General features: G+C 39.1%; 1 protein-coding gene across 1 annotated transcript in view; it reads left to right on the top strand.

The window, feature by feature from the left end:
* The first annotated feature begins 7288 nt into the window (after positions 1-7288).
* RNF180 (ring finger protein 180) overlaps positions 7289-23021 on the top strand; it is a 192938-nt gene continuing 177205 nt past the window's right edge. Inside the window, exon 1 of the mRNA XM_045075286.1 lies at positions 7289-7494. The gene's annotated coding sequence lies outside the window, so the exon portion shown is untranslated. The remainder of the gene's footprint in view (positions 7495-23021) is intronic.

Raw genomic sequence — 23021 nt, 5'->3', positions numbered from 1 at the left:
AGATGATGTCTGTGTTACACAAATGACCCTCAAATCAGCATTTGGCTTTTTGGCCCTGGAAGACGAAGGCTGAAGCTACGGCCAAGGAGTCTGTGCCGGAGCTAACGCCCTCTCGCTGTACGTGGATAAACCCTGCAGAAGTAGAATCCGCCTCATGACCCCGACTGGAGAAGACAGGACTAAACTATCCCCAGTATTCAGAGCGCCTTCAGGCATCACAGTGGCATTCATTCCGTTCCTGTGAAATATCTAATTAAATGGCCCAATTTCGGGGTGCCTGGGTGGCTCAGTGGGTTAAGCTGCTGCCTTCGGCTTAGGTCATGATCTCAGGGTCCTGGGATCGAGTCCCGGGTGGGGCTCTCTGCTCAGCGGGGAGCCTGCTTCCTCCTCTCTCTCTCTCTCTCTGCCTGCCTCTCCATCTACTTGTGATTTCTCTCTGTCAGATGAATAAATAAAATCATTAAAAAATTTTTTTTAAAAATGGCTCAATTTCATGAAGGCGCTGTATCTAGAACTTTGCCCTCTAGGTAATACTCTTCCAGCAAGCCTTTAACCATAACCTTTCCTTTTCCCTCTCTTTTCTTTTCCTTTCTTCCCTTTTTTTCTTTTCCCTTCCCCTTCCCTTTCCTTCCTTCCTTTATTTCTTTGTTTGTTTATTTATTTCAAGAATTACTGAAATGGGCATCTTCACTTACTGGATAGCTAACAGTAAAGTCTGCAAATGAAGCTATAAGACTGTAAATTTGTGACTCCTCCATTCAAGGACAGTAGTAGCATTCACTTTGAACATATATAGTTTATGGGACAGAGAGGTATATGAAATGATATATACCAATATAAATGATGCTATTTTGGTAAATTTGTGAATTTCATGTCTTCAGGGCCCAAGACCGTAAACTTAAAATTTAGGACACACTGCAAGTTGAGCCTTTTGCAGGGAAAGCAAGAGTAGGCAGTCTGATAGATTCAGACCCACTGCTGCTAGAGTGAGCTAGAATAAAAACTGTCATAATATTTAAGTGGTTATATTTGCTTGAATTATTTTGGCAAGGCAGCACATGTAAATCACATTTTTTTGCGTTTTCTTTTCTCTCCCTCTTTCTTACTCTCTGATGAAAAACAACTGCTTCCGTAAGCCAATTTCATTTAAATTCTAAAACCAGGGTTTTCACCAGGGTGGCTCAAAGGATGAGCTTCCCACGCTAGACTTTAGCTCAGGTCATGATCTCAGCATGGGATGGAGCCCCACATTAGGTTCTGTGCTGAGTAAGGAGTCTGCTGGAGAGTCTCTCCCCGTCCTTATGCCCCTCTGCTCATGTGTGTGCTCTCTCTCTTTCTCTCTCTCTCTCTCCTCCCCACCCTCCCTAAAATAGATGAATAAATCTTTAAAAATGATTAAATTCTAAAACTGAACAAATAACATTTGGAATGGGTCCCTTAACATTTGAAGGTGGAAAGGATATGTAACCTCTTCGAAACTAGTAATAGTCTCTGTTTCAATAAATGAATTGGTTGTATTGATTCCGATAAACAAATTGATTGAACAACTACTTTAAATTATTACCTGAGAAAATACAACTCAGGTGAGGGGCAGAAGACTGTATAATAATTTGTATAATTTGTATTATATTTTTTATTATTTTATTATATTATATAATAATTTGTATAATAATTTGGAAGGAAGTACTTAAATGAAGAGTTAGTCTTAAAATGTGTATCCTTTATGAGTAGGCTAGAAATTAATGTTGTCTATCTAATTTTGTATTAATCAAGTACGTATCTAAATTGTAAAATATTTCTAATAAAAAATGACCTATTTAAATGATTTTGTTGTTTATAAGACATTGTCACATAATGTTCATATCTGATAATCAGAACAGGACTGATTCTGATCAGGTTCTGATAATCAGAACAGAACAGGACTAAGACATACCATTTAAGATCAAACTGGGGGCACCTGTGTGGCTCAGTGGGTTAAAGCCTCTGCCTTCGGCTCAGGTCATGGTCCCAGGGTCCTGGGATTGAGCCCCACATCAGGCTCTCTGCTCAGCAGGGAGCCTGCTTCCTCCTCTCTCTCTCTGCCGGCCTCTCTGCCTACTTGTGATCTCTGTCTGTCAAATAAATAAATAAAATCTTTAAAAAAAAAATCAATCTTAAGTAAGTAGGTGACTTGCGCAAGATTATGTAGCTAATAAATCATAAATCTCAAGTCTTCTTTGATATTTTCATAATATCATGCTTTTCTTTGAAAGAAGATTTTTCTTATTAGTGTTTTAAAGATTAGGGAATGAACATAACCTGGTTAAAAAAAAAATTCTGTCCTGATTTTAGTAATGCTAATTTATTTAATCTATATTTATGATAAATATGTTAAGTATTTTAATTAGTATATATAACTGTAGTATATATAATTATAATTTAATATAGTAACTAAATAAGCCTCTGATTTAGTGTCCCTAGAGTGTTTTGGATGGAGTTACATTTCATTCCAACAGTAACAAAATACAAATTTGTATGTATTGATTACTTGTAAATACAAAATCAGATTTATTCAGCTTTTTCAGATTTCAGTTGATTTGAGTTCAAATTGCAGTATGTTTAGTCTTCTACATCAAGAAGAAAGAGTGTCCAAGGGAAAATACACAACTACTTTTTCCTGAAGGCTTTTCCCATCTCCATTCCTGTTACATACCCATCTCTAGGAGCATTGCTTTGCTCTATAGCTTCAGCATTAGTTGTGTAATATTCCTACTGCAGGAACATAGAGATTACTTTGCCAGTGTTTTTCTGGCCTTGTTGCATCCCTGCCCAATCTGGGACCCACAGATTCACAGATTCACAGATTCACAGCACTTCTTTTAAGAAACATTCATTCCTTTGATCCTTGTCCTTTGAGCATGCTAACTTTCCCAAGTCTGGGCCTCATGTAAATCATATCATTAGACTGCTTTTATTTTTCTTCCTGAGATGATGAACATTTTGAAGAAAGTCTCCAAACTTACATACAGATTTCTACCATCATTCAAGCTTAAGCCTGGCTCTCTTTATCTGATGTTCAGTAATCTTTTATTCTGTGCTCATTTAACCATACATTCACCCCTTAAAATAGAAATTTTATTTTTGCCTGCCTAAATATCCATCTCCATATTCTGATAATAATACCCATCATTCTTTTTGGAAATTATACCTCTTCCACTTTCAACCTTTATGGCCTGAGTAAGGAGACTCATTCCTCCCAACACCCACATCTCAATACACTCACACATGAGTTTTATGGGTGAGTAAATGATACTCACTTGGCCAACCTGGTAGTTACCTCCTTCTTTTCATAGTGATTGATGAGAGTGGGCATGCAGTCAAAGTCTATATACTAAGCCTCAGTTCTAGAACTTTGCTGCGACTAGTGGGAAAGAGGTATTCTTTTTCCACTGCAACCGCTAAACAGCTTGAATTTCAGCATGGAGTTACTGGAGGCCAAATTTGCCACTGCATAGGCTGATCCTGCCTAAAAATAAAGCCAACACGGAAAAATAATGCCAAAAGATTGAGATATCCTGCTGATGGCAACATCTGAGCACTTAGATCTGAATACGCATAAAACTATCATAGACTTATTCCTGTGAATATTGTCCTTGGGTCAACTTGAATTGGATTTGCGTCATTTCACTGAAATGAGACCCAACTAAAGTATTATTCTACACAAACTGTTTTCTTAAAGCTTGTCAATAATACTAGCAATTAAGAACTGGTATTTTCTAAGTCCTTAGTCTATGTGAGATGCCATTTTAAGCACTTTATGTAGATAAAATCATTGAAACTTCATAATAACTCTACATTATTTCCTATTTTTGAATGAAGAAACTAAGGCAAAGAGAGATACGGAAACTTGTCCTAAGGTTTTATGATTTTAAGTGGAATTCAAGCCAGGGGCTCTGGTTCCAGAGCCCAACAGCTGAACTATCCTGTACTGCCTTGTGAGTCATCAAACCCAGTGGCCTTTCCTCTTCCTCCTTCACCTCTTTGCCATGTCCGACACTATCTACTTGTTCTTCACACTTCCATGGAAAGCCTTTGCTTTCTACAACATGATTTTCTTACAGTTCTTTCCAGTCTTTCCAACAGGAACCTCTTTAGCTCTTTTTCTGCTATGGTCCTAAACCTAGAATTTTCCTAAGGACTCTCTGTCATGGTGGTCTCACAACTTCCAAGATTGCCTCTGCAAATGACGCCATTAACTCAAGTTTTTCTTTCTAACTGCCTGCTGTCTCCAATCACCTAAAAGCCCCTGCTCTAATCTCAAATGACAGGAGTTGTGGCACACAGTTTTGGGTCTCTAGGCATAAGTTATAATTCCCTTGTTATTGATCTTAATTTTGAATGGTAATTGTAACTGAAGCCAGAAGTTAGAAACCTCAACTCTGAGGTAGTACGAAGACTACTGACATAGGGACTTTGAGATGACTTCATATTCTGCTAGCCATTATATCTGGTAGGGTGCCATATACTATCAGTAAATATTGAGATACCAATTACCTAGCAGTTAACTTAGTATTTATTTGGTACCTTATAACCATGAAGTGGAGCTTTTATCTGTCTGTACAAAAAAAAAAATTAAAGCTCTTCTGCAAAGTATTGAAAATCATAGTCTTCATTGGTAACTTTGAGACTATGAATATTTGTTAGAAAATTCGTTAGAATATTTTTTTACTTACAGGTTGTAAACTGGCAGGGGAGGGTGGTTTCAGTTTACCAGACCTGTATACCTTAACCCCTTTAACCTTGATCGTACACTGGACTCAACTGGGTGCCCACCCCAGGGAATTCTGATTCAGTCATACCAGGGTGACAGTGGGCATGGGTATCCTCACCAGCCCTTTAGGAGCTACCAATGTACTGTCAGTGTTGAGGACCATTGTTTTCAGGGCTCACTTTTTAGGTCACTATGGATAACCAGTTGAATTTGAACTTACAATGAAAGATTTTTTTAGTATAAGTATTTTTATACTAAAAATTTGTCCAAAACTTGATTTTAACTGGGTATCCTGTTTTTATTTGCCAGATTTTTCAACCCTGTCATTTCTCTGACTATATTCTATGGCTTCATAGTAAATAAGAGACTAAATTACATGGCTTATTCAGAAAATGCTAAGACTTTTTGTCTTGTCTTTCTTCTGCCAGGCCTGTTGGTAATAAACTTTGTACTTCTAAAAATTTATTTCTTAAAAAACAAAACAAAACAAAAAACTGTGAATCTAGCCAGGCTTCTGGTTCTTTGAGCTTCCTACATTCTTCCTTGTGTTTTTTGTATGGTTTCCTCTAGCACTGGGAGATTCTATCAAGTTTCAGGCCTTAAATCTCTCTCATATTCCCTTATGTCTCATCTTCCTGATTCCAGCTGGAGGTTTTCTGCTTCTAAAGAATCATGTGATTACATTGGGCCTACCTGGATAATCTAGGATAGTCTTCGTATTTTGAGTTCCTAACTCTAATGACATCTGCAAAGTCCTTTTTGCTATGTAATGTAATATATTTACAGGTTCCAGAGATTAGGATGTGAACATCTTTTTGAGAGCCACTGTGCCTACCGTAGTTGACTTGGGTATACATTTCACTTCCCTCTTCTGGCAAACCATTTGTTATAATGGAGCACATTTTCCGATTGTTTTCTGAGAAAGGATGCATGAAAAAAAAATACTTAAAATTTTGCATATCTGAAATACCTGCTTTTAACCTCATGTTATTTTTTAGATTAGAAATAATTTTCCCTCAGAATTTGTTTTTATCAAAAAGTCCAATATCATTTTAATTTCTGAAGGTTCATAAATGATCTATGTTTTCCTTTCTTGGAATCTATTAAAATCTTTTCTCTGACCGTTATATGCTTTGAAATTTCACAATAATACACCTTGGTATAGATCATTTCTATCCATTGAGCTGAAAGCTTGTGTCCTAATGCCCTTCAGTTCCAAGGGCGATTGTCTTGGTTTTCCTCAATAATTCTTTGTCTTCTATTTGCTGTATTTACTGTTTGGTATTTAACTGTTCCAGCCTAATTGTCCTAGCTAAATCCTGCAGTACAAAGTTGAAAAGAAGTAGGAAGAGAGGACATTCTTGTCTTATTCTTGATCGTAGGGTATACTATTCATTTTTGCCCCCATTAGGTATGATCTTAGCTTTGGGTTTTTTATAGATGCCTTTTATCATGTTGAGAAGGTTCCCTTTTAGTTGAATGTTTTTATCATGAAAATGTGTTAGATTTTATCAAGTGCTTTTTCTTCATTTATTGAGATGATCCTGTGGCCTTTGCCTTTTCTTTTTTTAATTAATTATTTTAATTAACATAGAATGTATTATTTGCTTCAGGGGTACAGGTCTGTGAATCATCAGGCTTACACACTTCACAGCACTCACCATAGCACATACCCTCCCCAATGTCCATTTGCCTTTTCTTCTAAGAGTATTACTTCAATAAACCAACTTGCATTCCTCAGGGAAGTCCTTCTTGGTCATGTTATAAAATGTTTTGTTTATGTTGGATTTAGGTTGCCAGGTTTTTATTGTGGAGTTTTGTATTAATATTTGTAAGGTATATTGGTCTGTAGTTTCCTGTACTTTTTGACGTCTTTGGTTTTGTTATTGATTGCCTTAGATTCTCTGGTGGGAAATCATTACATGCAACCCCAGTCTTGCACAGGAGTCCAAATAAGCCACTTCAGGCAAATGGAAATTTCTATCTAGCAGAAAAGCCGATACAGTCTTCAGAAGCCCCCTCCTTAGAGCTTCCTCCCCTTCCTCAAACCAACTAATAAAACTTGCTTTTTATGTGCCGGACCTTATTTATAGTCTCTGGATCATCTGTATTCATTATTTTGATATGCTGTTGACAAGGCAAGATTTACTCCAAGAGGACCCTCTGCTCCCACCCAACACTCCCCGAATAAGCACTTTTGATTTACTTCTGGTCCTCAACTCACAAAGGAACCGTAATTCGTCAAGAATGAAGTCAAGAACACTTTAGTAATGAATCCCAGCTGAACAAAGGTGGAAATTCAGGCACAAGAAGCAACAGACCCAGCAGGTGGGCTCGGAACTCAGACCTCCGGTTGCGACTGGGTGAGGCCGAGGTTGCAGGAGGCCCGGGACGGCAAGAGAGAACAACTTGGTCCAGGTCCCGCCGAGCCCCGCACTGCTGGCGCCGCTCGCTCGGGTAGGCAGTGGGTCAGGGCGGGGCGTCGCCCACACTCAGCCGGGGCGGAACCCACCGAGGTGAGTGAGCTGGGCGCTGTGTAGCGCGGAGCGCCGGGGCGCCGAGACCCAGGCGAGCCGGAGCGCTTTCCGCGGGGTTTGGCTCCTGTCGCTTCCCGTCTCGCAGAACCGGCATCGCGGCCGCTAGAGCCGCGGCGCTGCGAGTCCTCCGAGCCGGGCTGCGGGGCGCGGGGCGCGGGGCGCGCCAGGAGGGGGCGCGGAGCCCACGGCTCCCGGACACAGACGCAGGTAAGGTCTGGCGGCTCAGAGCCCGGCGGGGCGCGCCTCCCCGACGGTGTCCGGCCTCCGCCGGCCCTGACCGGCTGCGGTGGCTCTGCCGGACTCCAGTCGCGGGGAGCTAGGACTGCGGGAGGGCTGGGCTGGCCTGGGCTGGGCTGGCCTGGGCTGGGCTGGGGCTGGGGCTGGGGCTGGGGCTGAGGCTGGCCTGGCTGCCTCTCGCCCCGGCCTCAGGTGATGCGGCCCCCGCGGTTTAACTTGCGCCCTTGAGGCTGTCTGCGGAGCCTTCCGGGCGCGACCCTGGACCGGGTGGAATTACACCGGGTCTGGAGATGCGAGCCAGGGCCGTGAAGATCGGGGCCGTGCTTGGGGGCAGGGGGAGCAGGGTTCCGGCGGAGGGCAGGGAGCGGGTGGTGGGCGACTGGGTCGATTGTCGGACGCCCTCCGGGTCGGAGCTGGGGAACTGAGTCCTGTTTCATCTGAGAGCTTCTGGGAGGAGTCGGCACACACCCCCCTTCTGTGGCCCGCTGCCTCCGCTCAGAGCCACTTTCTTTTGTCTGGTCCATTTTGGTGTTGGCCTTTTAGCTGCTTTTGTTGCAGTCGTGGATCCAGAGTGTACAGACTTGGCTAGGCTGAGGTTATAAGGACGCTTTGTGCAGCGGGGCGGAGATGAGGAGAGGGTTGGGGGCGGGGGCTGTTATTCTTACTGCCCTATTTAGCACTAATGTGTATGTATTACCCCGTGTTCTTTTCCAGATAGTACTCAATACTTTAGTAGCATCTGATCGTTTCAGGTGCATCCAAGAGAGCATTCATTAGTTAACTTCAAAGGAGCGTTGTATGGACAGGTACCTATTAAAATACCCCATTTTATAGACCAGACAGCTGAGGCACCCACGCCGAAACATGATTTTATCAGAACTAAGCAGCCAGCCGTTGTGGGAGGTGTGATTAGAACTTGTCTGGCTGAGAGTTATTCTTGGTCCAGTCACTTAACCCCGCACAAAATGTAGGGCTCAGGATGCCCATTGGATACTCTTTATGCTTTGTAAGTCCTTAATTACTAAGACCTCTCATTAAAAATGGAGTTGAGTTTTTTTCAGATTCTGGGAATATTACCCCTAAAAAGTGTTGCTTAAAAGACTGGAATCATTTTGTTGGGGAGACCTAAGTTCAGCTTCCTGTTGCTGGAAAGACCAATATCCAAGAGAGGAGGGTTTTGTTTGTTTGTTTAGTTTTTGTTTGTTTAGTTTGTTTGTTGTTGTTTTTTATGTGTGTGTGTGTGTTTCAAGTTATGTTCAGTTAGCCACTGTATCGCACATAATTAATTTTTGGTATAGTGCTTGGTGATTCATTATTTGAGTATAACACCCAGTCTTATCAAATGCAGGTGCCCTCCTCAATACCCATCACCCTGTTTTCCCTACCCCCATCCCTCCTCTCCTCAAGAGATGAGTTTTGGTTGGAGAAGAATATGAGCTTTATTCAGAAGACCAGCCCTCTGGGGGAGAAGGTAGACTTTTGTCCAAAGACCTTCCTAGGTTTCTGTGTGGCCCAGAGGTTTTTAAAGGGGTTTAATCAGTTAAGGGAGTATAGTACTCTATAACATTTATTGATTACATGTAGACTTGTGATACCAGCTACCGAGTTATCTTGGTACTTGGAGGCTGTGCAAGATCTGGTTTCTTGGTACCGGGGTGGTTGTACAAGAGTACTCTGTTCTTTATGCAGTGGAGGGCAAGATTTACAGATGGACAAAGGGAGATCAGTGGAGTCATTTGTGTGGCCTTAAAACGAAAAAAAAAAAAAATGGGCTGAAAGATTGCTGGGCTAATCAGAAAGTTGAGGTGGCTTTAAGCATACTTGTGGGCCTCTGTGCCCTGGGAGGGTTCTAGTCTCTTAGTCCAAAGCCAGTGGTCTGCAGATCTCAAAGAAAACAAATTAGTTTTATTACAGATCAAGGGCCTTAAATCAGCAAACAAGGAGTGTGTTAACTTGAAGCAAGTTAGCCCTTAAGACCAGCTGGAGCGCTGTTACAGTTTCAGTTGTTGAATAGGATCAGGGAGTAACAGTGAGGACTAAATTTGTCTTTGGCCTATCAGATCTTTAATATCCTATTTAAATATGGTGCTGCTGGGAGCCCTAAATATTTATTTAATGAATAAATAGAATGGAAGAAGTGGGCACATAGGTGTTCTAGAATATTGAGCGGCAGGTTTTTTCTCAAACAGAAGAATTAAAAGTTTAGGAGAATAACCATTTCAATAATTTCAGTGAAATTTGACTTGTAATCATGCATTTATGTTGTTTTTTAACTCTCCACAACCAGCAGCTGTTCACCAGTTTCCCTAGGGTTTGCTGCTCTTACATGAGTTTGCTGATCTTTTACTGCCCATTTTTCTTCCTCTCTTTGATTTGTATTTTTGGTTTTTCAAAATGAAGATATTTTTCTTTCTAAAATCAAGTAGCATTCTTTTTTTTGATAGAGTAGACTCCAGCAGAATGCTTATGAGTGTATTTTAAGGTAGACGCCAGCCTCTTTAATAAGTAGCTGTCATACATGAAGCAAGAATTCTTTCAGGCAAGTGTGCAATGAATTAATAATCATTTTAATAGATCTCTGTAATATTTTATGACACATCTACCTCATTTAATGCCTTTCTATCCAGCAGCATAAAGCTAAAACATTTCATTTACATGTTGCTAACTACATAGCACAAATGTTAGGGCACAGTATGCCTAGACTCATTTATCGACTCGTGAAATAAACAAGATTCTTTCCTTATTCAGCCTTCATTCAGCTACCTGGGGGGGGAAAAGAAATGATAATCTGGCCTTTCTCTCATAAGGGATATTTAGAGAATTAATGAAGTAAATATGGTTAACTACATGGAAAAAAAGATGCCCTGTGACTTCAAAGTGTGACTGTGGAGTCATGAAACTCTGCCCCTCCCTGCAAACATGCTGTTAATAAGTTTTTGAAAGAGAGTGGTCATTCTAAGTAGTCACTTTAGGAAGCTAAACACTTGTAACAGTATTGCTGCGAGTCACAATTATTTCAAATCTTTTGCAGTTTCTAGTCCATTTATAAGTAAAAGAAACATACTTCAAGGATCACTTTTATAAGGACTGGTTTGTGTTTGTAGTTTTTCAATTAAAAAAACTAACTCATTTTGAACCCATATTTTATTTGAGAAACTTGATAAAATGATTTCTACATAATTGTGAAACTCATTTGTACCTTCAAGATTTTACCACTATTAAGGATGTTTAAAAGATTATTTGTAAACCTGGTGATTCACAGACCTGTACCCCTGGGGATAAAAATATATGTTTATAAAAAATAAAAAATTAAAAAAAAAAAGATTATTTGAAAGGCTATGAAAGCTATTTGAAAAGGGTAACTTAGTAATAGTTTTAAATAATGGCAACATTGTTAGAATAACTGCATCCTTCCCAGAGGGAACATTCTGAAGGGGGCAATGCCTACTTGAAGGCTAAAGTTCTATGTCTGTGTGTATTTTCGTACATAGAAATATTTATTTCTATGTGTACATTTGCATGTTTGTTAAGTATTTTGAAACTAATAATTTGTTTCATACCCTGACAATTGATTGTAGTCCACAGTAAAATGGGGACACAAAAATACCCCCATTAAAATGTGTTTGGGAGCATCTTCATGGCTCAGTTGGTTAAGCATCCAATTCTTCATTTTGGCTCAGGTCATGATCTCAGGGATCATGAGATGGAGCTCCATGTTAGGCCTCATAATGGGCTGTGTGAGTACAGAGTCGGCTTAAAATTGTCTCTGCCCCTCCCCCAGCACACAAGCATGGGCACCATCTCTCTCCCTTTCTCTCTCAAATAAATCTTCAAAAAATATCTTTTTCACCCTAGTATATGATAAAGTATATTAAAATAGAATCATATTGATGAAATCTAACTATTCTTGTACTGTAAACATTAATTGTTTAACAAGGTGTTTTATTGCTTCCTTAGATTTTGAAAAAAATGTAAGGAAATGGCTTGAGTGGCAAATCTTTTAGAAAAGTGGAAAAGCTAAGAAAATCCATTGCATTTTTTTAAATCCTGATAAATTTCTCTATAGCAAGCAGAAATATTGAAGAAGGTTATATTAATAATAGAACTGGTCTCAAATTCTATAATCTCTTTATCTGACTAATTCACTGATGGTGTGATAGCTGGAAGACTTTAGAAACAATCAGTACATCATTAGCACACATTTTTAAAGCAGCTTCAAAGCATCCTTCATAAAATGGCTGAGATAAGCATGAGAGGTATTCTGGTTGAGAATTGCTTGTCCTATTTAGAAGCCTATTAAAAAAATTCATCCAAGGGGCTAGAATTGAAGTATGGGCACCAAAGTAGACAGCTTTTAATGAATAGTGTAGACAGTTGGGCCAATGGTACAATGAGTAGATTGAGGACTGTTTAAAGTTTACTTAATAGAGATAGAAATTAAAACTGAGGTGTATTTTTCTGGCCATACTTTCTTTTAATTTTTGGTTTTATGGCAAAACCCATTTTTTCTCAGACTACTGGTCTTTAGGATAATATATAAATTGTATAATAAATATTTACATGGCTACACCTATCTGACTTAAAACCAGCTAAGGCTGTATAGTTTTAAATAAAGATTTCTCTCTTTTAGTCAGGCATTATACTGTTTGCTCACCAAACAACCATATCCTTTCCCAATTTAGTGTTTTGGCTTATTTTAGTTTTCTTGCTCAAAGTATCCGTTTCTCTCCACTCTACTTGACTAACACTCTCTAAATCCTCTCTATTCTTTAAGACCCCACTGTAATACCACTGTTTTCCACAAAGCTTTCCCTGACTTCCTAGTTCTTGTTTATAGTTTACCAGATAGTTCTATATGTTGGTTACTTTCTCTGTCTTTTATTATTTCACTTTCTATTTGAACTTGTTCTCCATCTTGATTTTTTTTCCCTCAAAGGCACAAGTCATACCTTAAATATATATTTGTTTCTGAATCATATATATGAACTAGAATACTGGATAATAGGATCACCAGCTTATAACATTAGATCTATGAAATAAATTTATTAATCAGATACTCAGGTACAATTTTTTCATGCTTCACAATTATATCTAGTTCTATATTCTAGTAGAAAGTAGGTTGCAGTCTTAAGTGGGATAATGGAGAAGAGTTTAACTTGAAAGGTATGCCTGGATTAAAATAAGCCAACAATGGATGGTGAGGCATGCCAGGACTAGCAGTGGTGGGAGCCATTACTTTCCCTAGGCCTGAATGGATATTAAGAAGAGAACCATGACTAAAGCCCAAAGAGGGTAACTATGTGGAAAAGTCTGTCCAACTTACAGCTCTGGCCTTTCTGTGACCAGGCAAGGAAGGAGCTAGGGAAATAAGTACCCCAGCTTCACTCTCTTACAGTCCTGTGATGTCCTGTTTTTGTTTTTGTTTTTCTAGTCTAATTTAGTTACTGTCATGTAAGAACACTTCGTTTGTGATGATGCATTTCATTTGAACTACTCTTTCTTTTTTTCCCCTCGTGATGCTAGCTGTTATGAAATTATTATACATGCCTTCTTAATTGTTCTCACGTTTTATGTTTTTCTTGTACAGTGCATAGGTGGGAGGCATAGAACTGTCTGCATAGTCATTGACAAACCTGTCCCTCTACCATTTCAACCATGTGACTTATCTTAATCAGGATTGCTCATTTTTCTCTTTGTGCCATGTTGATAGATCAGTGGTTTTCAGTCTTAGCTGTATGTGGTTCTCAAAGCAATGATTCTCAAGCAGGTTTAGGATAAGGCTTGAGCATCTGTCCATTTGTTTATTTATTTATTTACTGAGCATCTGTTCTTTTAAAAAATACTCAGATATTTCAGATACACAACACGTGAGAAGCACTAGCAAAGTTAATCTCTTTGACCCAAAGATTATGGTCATAGCCTCTTTTCTCTTCATTGTTTATGTAGGACTGTAAGTAAGCCTCAAATGCAATTCTAATGTTGCTTTATGTACTCTTGAAAGCAAAATAAATGTTTTAGATATTAACATTGAGAAATGCTTATGATATAGGGTGTAGAATATGTGGTTTCCATGTTACTAAAAATAATTTGTAGTTTAGAAAAATCATAAAACATTTCAAATAGTGAATAATAACATGAAGAGTCATGTTTTCATTACTTAGTCAAATAAAAATTAACATTTTACTATTATTTCTGATTTTTAAAAATATGATTTAAGCCCCCTATATTCCTTCTTAGTGGTTACAATTATCTTAGACTTGGTGTCTTTTATTCCCATTCATATTTTTAAACTTATACTACCTCAGGATGTATCTGTTAACAAAATTTAACATTGTTGCACATGCCCTAAAAGTTTTGTTCGTAACTGTCACTATGCTGTGTATGTCATTTTTTAATATTTATGCAGCCTTTTTTCCTTATTTAACATAATTTGGAATTTTTTCTAGATACATGTCCCTCTAGTTTGCTTTTATTGCTATACAGTATTAAATTGTATCAATGAACAGAAATTTATGCGTCAGACCTACTGCAAAGTATTGCTAAGGTGGATGTTCTTACATATTTTTTATGTACATAAAAACCTAGATGGGGACGCCTGGGTGGCTCAGTTGGTTAAGCAGCTGCCTTCGGCTCAGGTCGTGATCCCAGTGTCCTGGGATCGAGTCCCACATCGGGCTCCTAGCTTGGCAGGAAGCCTGCTTCTCCCTCTACCTCTGCCTGCTGCTCTGTGCTCGCTCATGCTATCTCTCTCTCTCTCTCTCTCTCTGACAAATAAATAAATAAAATCTTTAAAAAAAAAAAAGACCTAGATGTAAAACTGTAAATCAGTAGGTAAACATTCTCTTTTACCACAGTTTGGCAGATTGCTTTCCAAAACAGTTGTGCCTACTTGTACTTCCCCATAGCAGTTGATGAGACTGTTGGTGTAGCTTCATATCGTTTTTTACATGGGATATTGTGAGATGTTTAAATTTTCCCCAATGTAATGGTCATAAAATGGTATCTTATTTTAACTTTAACTTTCCCCATTTCTGGTGAAATTGACCACTTTCCATATGATTGCTAGCCATGTGCATTTCCTCTTCTCGAAATAGTGTTTTCCCAAGTTTTGCAGTTTTTTACCTTACTGATATAAATTATTTCTAGGTAAGAAGAAAACATGCCATATAGCTTAACACTGGAATATCCATAAAATTATTAATCTTGTAACAAGTTGTACAAATGTTTCCCAGTTCAAAATTGGTATCTGAATAGTTGCCTCCAGTAATTTTTTCTCTCTCTCATGCGGTTCCTATGAAGATACAGAATAAAATGAAAACATGACATAAAATTTAAAAAAACCAAAAACCTCATAAAACACAAAAACCAGGGGAAAAAGTGACTCTAAGAGTAGGTTGTCCTCTGCTCAGAAGAATTTCTGTACATTTCCTTGCCACCCTTGTTGTTGATACAGACTGCCTGATAAATACAGACTAAGAGGCTTCTTTCTGTCCTTCAGTCAGTTCCCTCAGGTAGGTAAGTCCTCTACCAACTAGCAAACTGCGAAGACATCCCTCTCAGCCTCTCAGACACTGCCCTGAAACTCCTGGATGTTCTTTCACTTGCTGTGTTCCACACAAGTAGCAGCAAGTGCACAGGCGGGAATTGTAGGGGTTTGTGGCACGTGCCACAGAGCATTCGGAGAACTGAAATGCAAAGAACCCTGTTGACAGTGTAAGGCAGAATTGCCGTTGTATCTGGGTTTGCATGGGTCCTGTCGGTTTCTCTCCCAGGGAAATGGATGGACAGTAAAGGGTGGGGCATGATGCCCCGTCTAAAGAACAGAAGGGAACAGGGAACCAGTTGGTGAAAGCCTTCTAGAGACAAGAAACAGGATTGAGTGCTTTTTGTATTTTTGCAAGCTCTGCCACCATAGATCTGAGTAGGTGGGTAGAAGAGTGATCATGGTAATTTTTTTACTTTGTCTGTTTCACACAAAGTCTAGTCAGGTCTTCCTGTGATTCATTCCTAAAATGAAATCTCTGAAATACTGTGGAACAGAGGAAGGTTTATTATTGAAAGGAACCGTGATGTAACATTAATTTCAAAGGCTTCATAGGTAGTAGTTGCATGAATAATATGTTTGTATCCTGAGTATTCAATTTATGCTTCAGGTGTTCGGCAAATAGTGAAATATTTAAGCTCTTCTTTTCTTTTGTCAAGATATTATTTTGGAATCCCTTACAGGCTTTTGTATGAGGGCAACAGTGCTACTGCCACTTTCTTAAATACTGGCATTCTCAAAAGAAATTTTAAAAATTGAATCTGTTTCATTAGACAGTCTAACTGATTATCATTAAATGTTTTGTTGTGAAATTATGCATATTAAATGCACTGAATCATGAGTAACTACTTGGAATGTGGGATAAATTAGCGCATCACAGGTTGAGAAACATTTAAAGAAGGCAAGCCAAACGGTACATTCTTCAGTAGCCTCTGAGGGCCTCAGTGAAGGGGAAGACAGAGAGAATCACTAGTGCAGCATGGCCATTTCAGGATGATCATAAGCCACATATTCTTAGTTATGAGCATTATTGAATTTCAGAGTGATCCATGATGAAGGGCTGTCTATGTAGGATAGCACGGTTCTACGTAGACAAGCACTTGCTTGCCAGGCAGTGGTAAATGGGAGAATAAATGATAGGTTTGTCATGATGTAAAGTACACCAAGTCAATGCAAATGTTAAAACCAAAAAAGTACCAATATCCAGATGGTAAGCTAGGAGTGTGTGCAGTTTTTGCAGGCTCTGTTGGCTTATTGGGCCCTGTTTTATTGTTAGAATGGCTAAAGGATAATACTTCTGATGCCACCCAAAAGCTGATCAAGACTGAAAGTAGATCTTGATATTGTAACTAGTTGCCATTTCCATGCCTTACCATCTGCTTTTCTTAACCGTAGTCATCTAAGATGCCAGCAGGTGGGGGGGTGGGGGTGGGCAGGCTGTGGTGTTTTTGCCTCCTCTATCCCAGTAGATAGCTTAACAGAGAGGACTTTGCCCCATCCCAACTTTAAACTGTCCATGAGGGCTTCAATCCACTTCACTCCTCCTATCCTTATAAATCTTAAGACTCAAGAAAATAAGAACTTTGCCTTCACAAAGTGAAGCTTGCAACTCAGCAAGGAAGATGGACCTGGAACAAGTAATTAAAAGTGTGATGAATGTTCTGAGGGAGAACAAGAAAGGTCTTCAGTGGAAAATAATAGTTTATTATCCATACCCCCTCAGAAAGGGGTATTTAAGCTGAGACTTGAAGAATATGGAGGTACCCCTTAGAGGCTAGCGGTGAGCTCTCCAGGGATCCAGCGATAGGAGTCGGAGGAGAGAGCCAGTAGAGTGGAGGATCTGCAAAAAGTCTGGACTGCTGGACTATAGGGCAGACAGGGACAGAGCTTGGGCAGCAACCTGGTCAGCAAAGTACGAGGAAGCCTCTAAAGAAGCAGGAAAGTGAGGATTGGTTTTGCATTTTCAACAGACTCTTCCTTCAGTGTAGAGAATAAAATGTCTCAGATTTTCATAAAGTAAAATTTTGGTGACTAGAACCATAATTTCTGGCCTAGAATTCATGAGGCCGCACATTTATTTGCGTATTGTTTATAGAGCGTATGGAATGAATTGTCTTCCTTTCTTCACAGTTCGCCCTTGGTCTGCTAGAGAAATTCTATTCCATCCTACACTTTTTATTTTATTTTTTTAAAGATTATATATAGAGAGTGTGTGTATGTGTGTGTAAGTTGGGGAGGGGCAAAGGGTGACTGAGAAGGACAAGTAGACTGCCTGCTGAGCACAGAAGCCAATGCAGGGCTCGATCCCAGGACTCTGGGATCAATACATGAGCCGGAATCAAGAGCCAGACGCTTAACTGACTGAGCCACCCCGGCTTCCCTCCATACTATCTTTTTTGAAAAAAATGGCAAGGAAGCTTTACCCTTAATTCACCTTAATCCTCTTCCCTCACCTTTCTTTCTGGGTTTTCAAGTTTTCAGAACAAATTCTAAGAATCATGGCTATAACTCTGAGTGACACTGCTAAATAACAGGAATAATAAGAAGTTTTTCTTGCACAGGAGAGGCTACCAGTTACGATAACCTGAAACCTGTGCTCTAGATATCTAGGACCTGTTTAGAAATGTTTGATTATGTATCATGTAGATTCATAGATGAAATTGTAACAAAATAAAAGAAAGCAGTGGAACCAAGGACAAAGGCGGGGAGAGCTTGGAAAGTAGACCCAAGACAGAAAGTGTCCTTGCTCTTGGAGTGAGGTTGCCTAGGTTCAATGACATAGGGGCTTGTTTCCTTTGTTTTTACTTAGGGACACGGATTTTAATACCTCTAGTCATCCAGGATACCAGAGTCCTTGGCTACACATGAGGGCAGAGAGGTGGCAACAGAAACTTCCCAGTAAAACCAGGATTTAGAAAGGGCAACATTCTCAATAAAACAATAGATGAGGGGGAAAAAATTGCTGACCCAGAGAGATTATAAGAAAGTCTATATTGACCTAGTCTCTGAGCAGAATACAGAGAAAAGTCTCATTTGAAAATTCTCTTTATTAACTTTATTTATAAAAAATTTCAAACATACACAGAAGTAGAGAGAATGGCATAATGAATCCTTATGTATCCATCAGCCAGCTTTAATAGCTATTATTCTTTCATTTTTCTTCTTCCTACATTATGTCATTTGTTTCTCTATTATATAGTTTTGCCTATAAATAACCAAAGTTACAATATTTCTCTGTAGCCTGAGGACCTTTAAAAAAATATTAATGCATTATATTCTCACATCCACAAGGTTAACCATTTTTTAGTATGATCCAATATGTAGTTCATGTGTACTTTTCCCCATTTGTCTCAAAAACACATTTTTTAGAGCCAACTTCTTCAAATCAGGATTGAACATGGTCTACACATTGCATTTGATTGATATATCTCTTAAAGTCATTTGTGGAATTTTTCACATTCTGTATATGGCCAGTTGTATTCTTATTGTTGTCATTTAAAATGTCCCCTTATTCTTCATTTAGTAAAGAAAAATGGTTCTCAGATTTTGATGCTCGATTTGGTTCCAATTTAATTTTTTTTTAAAGAATATAGATGGTGCTGAGTACTTTTAATTGCATTATCTCAGGAGGTGCATTATTTTTGGTTGTTTTTATGGGCTGAAATGTGTCCTTGCAAATTAATATGTTGAAGAGCTAATTCCCAGTATCCCAGAATGTGACTGTGTTTGGAGATAAAGTCTTTAAAGAGGGGCTTAAGTTAGAATGAGGCTGTTTGTGTAGGCCTCTATCCGGTCTGATTGTTGTCCTTATAAGCCGAGGAAATTTGGATTCACAAAAAGACATCAGGATGGGTGCCTTCAGAGACCATATGAGGATCCATGAGAAGGAAGCCATCTAAAACCCAAAGAGAACGAGCTCAGAGAAAACCAATCCTGATGGTCCCTTGATTTTAGACCTCTAGCTTCTAGAACTGTGAGACAAATTTCTGTTACTAAAGCCATCCAGTTTGTGGTACTTTGTTATGGTAGCCCTAGCAAACTAATACAGTTGTCCTCTATTTACTTATGGTTCTTTAGTGATGATGTTAGGGTTGATCTTTGAGTTCATGTGGTACAGCCTTGTGTTTATATTATAAAATAATGTTAATTACCCTTTTTTCTAATGTTTCTTGTATCTTTTGAGGGTCTTTTCCCATAAATATATCATTTTATTAGGGGTTGAAAAATGGTGATTGTATTAATCACCCTATATTTATTAGCATGATGCCTCATTGAGCTTTTCCTCACTAACTCTTTGGTTATCCTAAAATAGTCTGTTTAGCAAAGGTAGAATAAGTAAGTGGTTGATTTGATTCTTTTCCTTTATCCATTTTCAGATTCTCATGTTTCCTCGATCACTGAGAAGCCTTAACTTCAGATTTTAGATCTTGGGGGTGGCTCAGTGGTTTAAAGCCTCTGCCTTCAGCTCAGGTCATGATACCAGGGTCCTGGGATAGAGCCCCGCATTGGGCTCTCTGCTGAGCAGGGAGCCTGCTTCCCCCCTCTCTCTGCCTGTATCTCTGCCTACTTGTGATCTCTGTCAGATTTTAGATCTTGAATTTATACTACCAAGATGAGCCAAGGAGCCCCACCCCCGCCCCAATATACACAAACTGAGAAACTTCCCTAACAGGTATTTTTGTTCTGGTGATGTCCTTTCAGCACCTGTTCAGTGTGAAGCTTCTTTTTGGAGAGACAGGTCCTCAGACAGGGCCCCATACTTGTCTCATGGGAGAGTTTATGTTCTAAGATTATAAAACTCAGGAGGAACTGAGTGAGAATGAGGGGTCAGTATTTGGTTCTTTTCCATACTTAAAAACTTGTAGATCTCAACCATTGTCTGGCTTTAGAGAACCATCCCACATTTAAATCTCCTGCTCAGACACTGTTTACTAGTCCAGATTCCTGAATCCATCTGTGTACTTAATTGTTATACTTGCAAGTCAAGGGGTGCCTTGGTGGTTCAGTCAGTTAAGCATCTGCCTTCAGCTCAGGTCATGATCCCAGGGTTCTGGGATCGAGCCCCCTTGGGACTCCTACTCAGCAGAGAGCCCGCATCTTCCTGCTGCTCTGCCTACTTGTGCTCTCTCTCTGTCAAATAAATAAATAAAATCTTTTTTTAAAAAGAAAGTTAAATAGGCCTCTCAAGTTTAATGTGTCCTAAACTGAACTCCATGCACCTGCATCCTTCCCCATATCGGTTGATGGCAGTTCCATCCTTAAAGTCGTTCATACTAAAAAATTTGGAGGTATGCTTGATTCTTCACTCAGACCCTATGTTCACTCTGTCTGGAAATCCTGTTTGCTCTGTCTACAGTGTGTATCTGGAATTTGACCATTACTTACTACCACCACTGCTCCCACCCTGATCAGAGTCTTGGCTTTTGGCTGAATAACTGCAGCAGTGTTTTTCATTATGCTTTATACTTAGAATTTTATCTAAAACTTGGGGCACCTGGGTGACTCATTAAGTATCTGTCTTTGGCTCAGGTCAGGATCTCAGGGTCATGGGATTGAGCCCCACACTGGGTTCCCTGTTCAGTGGGGAAGTCTGCTTCTACCTCTCCCTCTGTCTCTCCCTCCCCGTGCTCTTTTTCTCTCCCTCTGTCTCAAATAAACAAAATCTTCAAAAAAAAAAAAAAAATTTTTATCTAAAACTAAATCTTACTTTTTTTTTTTACTTACAGAGTACAGGAAGAAATAAATGTATGCATTAGTGTCATCCCTGGTGGTACAGTGACTTGAGTACTAATCAGAGACTTAAGTAACTCACGAACTATTCACAATTAAAGACTGCTCAGGAAAGAGCAAGTGGTAAAATACCAGGAGCTGTAAACCCTTTTGGGGGGGAAGATGATGGGATAATTAAGTAAAGAAGCCCAAGGTTTTTAGCTTCCAGGTCAGTGCTTTACCCACTGGGACATACCTACTGGTTTTTTATTTTTTCTTTTTGAATCTCAATTACTGACAATCTTTCCCAGTAACGAAGTATATAGTTGCCTCTATAGCCAACAAAAAGCCTCTCTGTGTAACTGTTCCTTTTGCTTAGAGGAAAACTGGATTTTGAAGCCAGGTTACTGAGCTTATCTTTGCTGCCACTTTCGCATTGGAATCATTTCTTGGTTGTGGATACTTGACCCATCGAAAAGAATATAGCCATCCAATAAAAGCATGGCAAGTTAGACAACTACTTAGTGCCACCTTTTGATTAAGACCATGGCTCATGGGCGCCTGGGTGGCTCAGTGGGTTAAACCGCTGCCTTCGGCTCAGGTCATGATCTCAGGGTCCTGGGATCGAGTCCCGCATCGGGCTCTCTGCTCAGCAGGGAGCCTGCTTCCTCCTCTCTCTCTCTCTCTGCCTGCCTCTCTGCCTACTTGTGATCTCTCTCTGTCAAATAAATAAAATCTTTAAAAAAAAAAAAAAAAAAAAAAAAAAAAAAAAAAAAGACCATGGCTCATATCATATTAAAATATTTAACATAAAGTAAATACCTTATAGCTCTTACTTACTTTTCTAGAAATCAGTCTGAGAAAGATTTGGGGGAAATAAGCCTTTGTTGAACCTCAAGATCAATTCTTCATTGAGATGTTTCCCTCCCAGAACCCTGATAATTTTGTGTACTCTCTCTCACCCAGCTGGCTTAGAACCCCTCTTAACGTCTCATATGTTTTCACAGTACATGTGTTTGTTATTCTTCATATTCCCTGACGAAATAGTAGATGCCTGGCAAATACTTATTGAATGAATGAGTATCTGTAGCTTCAAAGCACAACTTAAAATTGAATTTAAACAATCTCCTGATTTTATTTTCTTCTTTCTGCTGTCTCTTCTCAGTCCAGTTAGGGATATTATTGGCAGTTTTATTTAAAATACATTAAACATATTTTAGATGCCTCAAAAATCTCCAAAATGACTAAATCTATTACTGAAACAAAAAATGGCAGACCTTTATGGACATCAGGGAGGGTATGTGCTATGGTGAGTGCTGTGAAGTGGATAAACCTGGCGATTCACAGACCTGTACCCCGGGGGATAAAAATATATTATATGTTTATAAAAAATAAAAAATTTTAAATAAAAAAAATGGCATACTTACTCTGTGGTGATTTCTAGTATTTACATGTGAATACAAAAGCACACCATTTATTTTTAAAGTGTATTTTGCTCTCCTTACAGTTCTGTTAATTCTGTATGTAATTTCTACTTTTTCTTATATTTCCCCCTTAGAAAGTAGCATGAAGAAATTAGTGAATATATGGGTCCTACACACTATTATTTCCATTCATCTTTAGAATTCATTCCTTCTTTTTTAATTTTAATTTTAATTTTTTGACACAGAGAGAAAGAGCACATGTGCATGTGTGTGTATAAGTGGGAGGAGTGTGGGCAGAGGGAGGGAGAGACTCTTAAGCAGTTTTCATGCCCAGAACAGGGCCAGTTATGCAGCTCAATTTTATGACCCTGAGTCACCATCTGAACTGAAATGAAGAGTCATAGACTTACCTGACTGAGCTGCCCAGGTGCCCCAATTCGTTCATTCTTTTACCAAAGAATGGTAGCAGTTAAAATGGACAAAATTAATCAAAATACAAAAGTTAACAAAATGTGCTACTTTAACAATTTTTTTTTTTTTCAATTCTTGAAAGTATGACTTGTATTGAAAAACTGCAATGAGCATTCAGGACTGAGTGCCTGAGGTATATGTATGAGAGAAAGAAAAGGAAAAAAAAGAGAAACTTAAAAGAATAAAGAGGTGGTATTGCATTGTAGTATGTAACTGTATGTAGTTACAGGAGAAGGTAGGAAGTAACTGGGTAGCTACTGCAACTTCAGATTCATACTGCCTTTTCTTCTTGAAGTTAAATATGCTTTGCATCATGCCTAAGAGTTCAGCTTTTCCAGGGGAGGTAGCAG

The sequence above is a fragment of the Mustela putorius genome, unplaced genomic scaffold (assembly GCF_011764305.1).
Source record: "Mustela putorius furo isolate JIRA1106 unplaced genomic scaffold, ASM1176430v1.1 tig00000145_pilon_pilon_pilon, whole genome shotgun sequence".
NCBI classification, from domain to species: domain Eukaryota; kingdom Metazoa; phylum Chordata; class Mammalia; order Carnivora; family Mustelidae; genus Mustela; species Mustela putorius.
The sequence above is the reverse complement of the archived record's forward strand: the minus strand, read 5'-3'. Positions and strand labels throughout refer to the sequence as shown.